Source organism: Agelaius phoeniceus, chromosome 2 (genome assembly GCF_051311805.1).
Source record: "Agelaius phoeniceus isolate bAgePho1 chromosome 2, bAgePho1.hap1, whole genome shotgun sequence".
NCBI lineage: Eukaryota > Metazoa > Chordata > Aves > Passeriformes > Icteridae > Agelaius > Agelaius phoeniceus.
Window position 1 is genome coordinate 92215560 of NC_135266.1, and position 6216 is coordinate 92221775.

A 6216-nucleotide genomic window follows, 5' to 3' on the forward strand; every position below is an offset into this window, starting at 1 on the left:
TTTCAGGTCATGCTAAATGTTTAATAAAAATCCTACATTAAGACTCAGTATGAAAGGAAAGAGTGGGCAAGCTTACTGACTGCATCTGGCATGACCAGTCCCTTACCTAAAATTAGCTGAACTCCTGCTCTCCTGTGTCAGCATGCACCAGAGCTTGGGCAGAGCCTGGCTGGTTCTTCAGGAGCTCAGACCTCTGAAGCCTTTTCTGCAGGGTGGTACCAGGCATGGCCTTTCACTGAAGCACCATCTGACCTTGGAGGGCATTTGTTATTCCCTCACCAAAAACACGGACTGATGAAAACCAAGTCTCCAATGAAAAACACAAGTGGGAAAAAAACAAGAAGAAAACTGTGTGGTTCTTCTTCTGCTCTCCCCCACCCCACCTGCCCACCCTCCAGCACCATTTTGTATATTTTGGTAAATAAAATGTGTCAAGCTGCGGACAGCTCAGTCAAGGATGCCCTGTCCTCCCACTGGCAGAAACTGTGCTTTGCCATAAAGTATGATTCTGCCTGATCCCATTCCTGTGAGAGGGATTTGCTGATGTTTAATAAAAGCTGTGCATGTGCTCCAACTTCATGTGGGAGAAGGAATGATCCACCAAATTTCTCTCTCCCCTTTGTGCTGGTTTTGGCTGGGGTAGAGTTAAGTTTCTTCACAGTGACTGGTATGGGTCTGCATTTTGAATTTGTGCTGTCCACAGGGCTGATAATATGGAGAGGTTCTTGTTATTGCTGAGCAGATCTCACACAGAGCCAAGGCCTTTTCTGCTTTTCAGGCTGCCACACTGGGGAGTCCTGGGGGGCTGGTCACAGCCAGGACCTCAGCTGACCAAAGGAATATTCAACACCCTGTGACAGCATGCTCAGTAGGTAAAGTGGAGGGAAGAAAGAGGAATAGGGGGACATTTGGAGCCATGGTCCTAACTGTTTGGAAAGGATCTCATCAAAGATGAGGCCATTTGTCTCTGAGTCCCAGGACCAAATCTGTATGAACATCCTTGTTTGTCAGAGCCAGAGAGCTGCTTGGTGCCTCCTCCACCAGAAAGCTTGGTCACAGCCTCACTTGATTCCCACACACTGGCTACACACTGCGGCGTAGGATCATCCTGCTGCTTTCTCAGAAGCTCTACCCTGGCTCCCTTTTCCTTGCCACAGGACCTAATTCGTAACCTCATGTTTTCCCCTTGATGCTATCCCCCAAAAAGGCAATAATTAGAAAGCATGTGGGAAACCAGCTTACAAAAGGTTGTCAGCCTCTCTCCCACATCCGACAGACTGAGTGAGGGTTTTCTCCATCCAGCTGGTCCCTATCCAGCAATGCCACTGGCAGGATGCAAAGAGTCTTCACACAGAATTTCAAACACCCCACAGACTGGCTTCATGGATGGAGCAGAAGATTAGGAAGAGTTGAAGCAGACCAGCCTTTCTTTCAGTAGTGAGCACCAGCTCCACTTCTACCAAACAGCAGCTTTGAAGGAGGTCGTGTCTCAGGCCCAAGCCCTCTGTGACTTTCTGACCTGGCCCCCTGTCAGGTGATTCTGGGATGAGCCTTACTTTGCATAAGAGCCAGGCAGGATGAGCAGGGTGTTGCTAACAAACCAGTTTTCATGGGTGGGAGTGAGCTGCAGTTCTAAGCATGGTGGAAACCACGCTGGAGCTGATCTTCCTGCCCCAGACAAGTTCAAAGTGCTGTAGCTTCTACTACAAGGGGATGTGGGTCACATGTCACTTTTCTTCACATGGTGTTACTCTTCCACCACATTCTTGATCCCTCTGGTTTTCCCCACTCCTTCCTATTTCTTTTTCCACCTGGGTCACTGCTAAGGTTTTGGCTTGTCCATCTAGCAACAGTGGGGTCCACATCAACCATAGAAAGATCATCTTTCTGAGAGACTGATTCAAATCTGGGAAGATGCGGAGCCAGAGGAAGGTTTTTTAACTTGCCCTGGATGACAGACACCAACTGGGCTCAAAATCTTCCGTGGCATGAGTGAGTTACAAAGTTACCTTACAGCAGTTCACAGAGCCATGGAAAATGGGCTTCAAAGTGAATGTGACCTGGTTCTTACTCATGTCCTCAGCTGCACCTAAGTCTCCTGGCAGAGATTTCACCATCTGAATGGACAGTCTTCCAGGATGTACTGGGAGGAACAGAGTGAGCAGTGGGAACCTCCCTGAGGGCACTTCTTCGTGTAACAATAGTCCACACATGTTCCCAGTTGCCTTATCAATGTAAGTGGTTATAATGGGGACCTTCTGTCAGGGGGAACAAAGAGGAGTTGAGGTTGTTTGGAAAGTGTCAGAAAGCCAACAGGATGGTGTGGGAACAGCAAAAGATTGGTCAAGCCTTCAGAAATCTCAGAAAAGTAGAAAAAAATCCAAGGTCCTGCTCCTGAGAGTTGGAGAAGAGAATAGAAACTCCTGAAGGTTGAAGAAGTGGCTGGTGTTTGCTGAGAGGCTTCACTGTGTGGGGCACAAGCCCTGGTTCTTGCGGATAGGTTCTCTGGATGGCTGCCTGTCCAAAGTCCAGTGCCCAACCTCATGGCCTGGAAATGGGCTGGGAAAGTCAGGATGGCTTCAATGAACCTTCAAATGGGTAAAAGTTAAGCAGTTTACACCCAAGGGACCATGGACTAGGTGGGTATGTGAAAAGAAAATGTTCAGTTGTTTAAACTCCCAAATAGGAAACTTTTTAAGAGGAAAATGTGGAAAAAAATTCTCTTTAAGAAATGAATGGGACAAAACCAGTATTGCCTTAGCATGGCCACATGCTTTTTTTAAGGGGGATGTTACAACTTCTGGCTGCCACTTGCTGAGAGAGTCCCTGCAGGAGAGAAGGGTGGTGCTTCATGCTAATGGCAACATTACCCGTTCTACAGCGGGGACTCGAGCAGACTATGCAGATCAGGAAAGCCAAGAGGGAGCACTGTGTGCAAGCCTGTGTGTACCTGAGTGCCTCATCAAACAAGGCCCAGCACGGGTCTCTCTCTACAGGCTCATTTGCAATGTGTGAAAAGAAAACTGTATTTGCATAGATAATTTATTTCTGGGACACATCTGTGGAGATTGCCTGCAGGCCAAAGTCAAGTCTCATGAGAGTTTCTAAGTGTGCTGGATGATAATTTCCCAGCAGAGGATGTGTCCATCCAGCACACCCTGTCTCCCTTTTAGATTCATCGTGATGTGTAGAGACAGTGCAGCTGAGCAGTTGCAAATTCAGGACAATCATAGGTAGTCATATATGAATTTGGCTTTTCTAAGACATTCATTTTCTCCAAGATGAAGCAAAAACTGAATCCAATTCATCCTAAAGAAAACTTGGGCAAATTTAGTGAAATTTGACTGCAATGTGAGTTGCTTAAGAAGAGTTTAGCAGATGACCAAAAGCTGCAGTTAAGGTAGAGGGTATTTTTGATGGTTCTGTGTGACAGCCTGGTTGGGTGTGAACCCTTGAGGATGCACAAAGCATAAGTGTTAAATGGGCTAAAACCGTGAGCCAGACCCCAGAGGAGAAGTGTTATTGCTAATGACTGGCAAGCAGGGAGTGGGTCTCAGTCCACAAAATCAGCTCCAAGCCTCCTTTCTTCAACAGTAAACTGGAAACAGGGATTCAACCATTGTGTATGTCTTGGAGCAAATGACGTGGGCCAGACCTCCAAAATGAGGTGCTGTGTCCCAGGTGATCTCAGCTCCCACAAGGGATCCAGCAGCTGTAATGTGTAAGTAGCTCCATGCAGGATGAACAAGGTGCTAAGGATGAAGAGCCAGAGCAGCAGCAGAGGCATGAGCAGGTGCTTTGTCCTTCTTATCAGGCAGTGTTGTGATGGATACTGAATCCCTTCAGGGAACTCTGAATTCAACTCTTCAACAGGGTGTTTAAAAAGAGCAAGGGCTGAGAAAAGACATGGAAGACAGATGGAGAAAATTGCATCCTGCCTCCCCTGGCAGTTTCAAATGAGTTCAGCTTTTGCTTTCCCTTCCTAGGACCCAGCCCGGGCTGAGCCATGCTGCTGCTGGGCCCCAGCTATTCTCTGGCACGGGGTGATGTGTTCCCAACACAGGGTTACTGACTGTGCTTTAAGCACAGCAGGACCCTCGTCCCTGCAGAGTTTGTAACACAACTCACCTTAGCTATGGGCTATCTGCCCTCATTTGTGCCTTTCCAGACCTCCATTCCTTCCTGCTCAGCAGCACAAATCCTTCTTTGGTGCACACCTGTAGTGCAGCAGGCACTTTCCTGCCTCCAGACAAAACACCCAGGCATTTTTCCCAGACTCCCCAAAATCCTGGCTGCAACTGCATGTTCTCTGACACTGGCAATGCCAAGTGACACCCAGAAGGATGTCCCAGCTCTTATAGGGCTGCAAAGCCAGCTGGGATGAGGCTGTGGTCCCACTTCTGCTGGGTGAGGAATAAGAGGTGATGCACATCCATGTGTCTGTAACAGTTGCCAAGGAACTCTCCATACCCCCAGAGTTTTGATTTTTTTTTTTTTCTTTTGAGAGCAAAACTGAAGCCCGCACAAATCGGCCATTTCTCATTATCACAGTTTAAAAAGTGCTTAGTAATAAGCATGAGTCAGTGGGGCACCAGGAGTGCTCCCTGCTAGCTTTGGGAGGAACCAGAAATAAGTCATTTCACTCCTGCTCCTGTGTGAACAGTCAGGGTCTCACTCCTCTCCCCTCACTTCCTGCTGAGAGATGTTTCTACTTATGGTCCTGGTTTCATGGAGGCGGAGACCAGATTGTTAAATTCAGCCTAAGAGCCCGCGTGTTTTAAAAGAGATCAGATTTCCAGAGATACTGAAACATGGGGACCTTCGTTATAGCCACTGTGAGCTGCAGATAATCTGCACCTCTGCAAACTGGAGGGCTGCTTTCAGTGCCAAAATTCAGAATAATTCCATTGGTCTCCATATTTCAAATTGCTGGACCTTCGTCGCTCAAGGCTTTCCAAGGGGTTTTTTCATTACCTGGCAGTAACAAGGCTCCTGCCTCCTTCACCTGCTCTGGATGTGAACCCTGGCCCCAATGAGCCTTCATCACCCATCACTGCCCAGGCTGGAAAACACTTTCTGGAGGGTGGTGTTAGACTCCCTGGGCAAGGTCCATGCCTCTGTTTAGCCTCAGAGGAGGATGGGAAAAGGGAGTAGAGTGGTCCTACAGCAGCTTCTCCTCTGGGACATCAGTCAAACCTAGTAAAGGGTAGTGGGAGCTGCTGCCAGAGCCAGAGGATGCAGACTGGATGCTTTTACCAGGCTTGGGAAGTAACAGGTCATTGCTTGCTTCTGATGGTGCTGTGGGGCACAGAGTGACCAACAGTGCAGTGCAAACCTCTCTGCTCCCACTGAGACCCCAGCTGCCCCTGGTCCATGGCTCTGCAGGTCTGGGAATGGGCAGGAGTGAAAAATGAGCACAGGTCACACCAAGGCCTAGCGGAGCTGGGTAAATGAGGTAAACAGAACGGTGTAAAGAGAGAAAACCTGCACGGCCTTACACCTGTCTGCAAACAGCCTTTCCAGCAGCACCTGGCACTTGGCTGCAGGCTGGGAGAAAAACTATAGAGCTGGAGCAGAGCTTTTGGCTTTCAGAGTTGGGGGAAAACTCCAGTAAAATGGAGTGGGTGTCTTGAGAAGAGCGAGCACAAAGTTGATGCGAGCGAGCTGCAGGACCGTGGGAGGCAAGACAGGGGACGGTCAGCGCGGGGGTGCTGTCAGTGGCGGTGGGTCTGTCCGCAGGACACCGAGCGCCGCTCACATAAACATACTTACTGCAGTAGTCACGCTGGCTACCACTAGCCATGGGGCGGCACAAGCAGGTCACAGAGCACGAGGTTGGCCGCCCTCGCCTTTACTCACCTTCTCGGGCCGGTTTTGCCACAGGCGTGGGGCTTTGTGCTGCCTCAGCTGCCGGGAGCACCCGAGCGAGGCGGCCCGTTCCCAGCCGGGCGCATCCCGGGACAGGGCCCGGAGAGGAGCGCGGGCGAACGGGCTGCGGCAGGAACAGGTCAGCCGGGGCTGTGCCGGGGGCCGCTCTCCCGGCTCCGGGGTGTTCTGGGGAGGGCTCGATGCCGCTCTCGACTGGAGGAGCCGCCGGCGTGAAACGGGGTCCAGCCCTGCCGGGACAGCCCCGGCTCCCGGGCTTTTTCCCCGCTGCCGAGAAGTTTTGTCCCGGGTCAGACGGGAGCGGGGCCGGCGCGGCCGCCACGGCGGGAG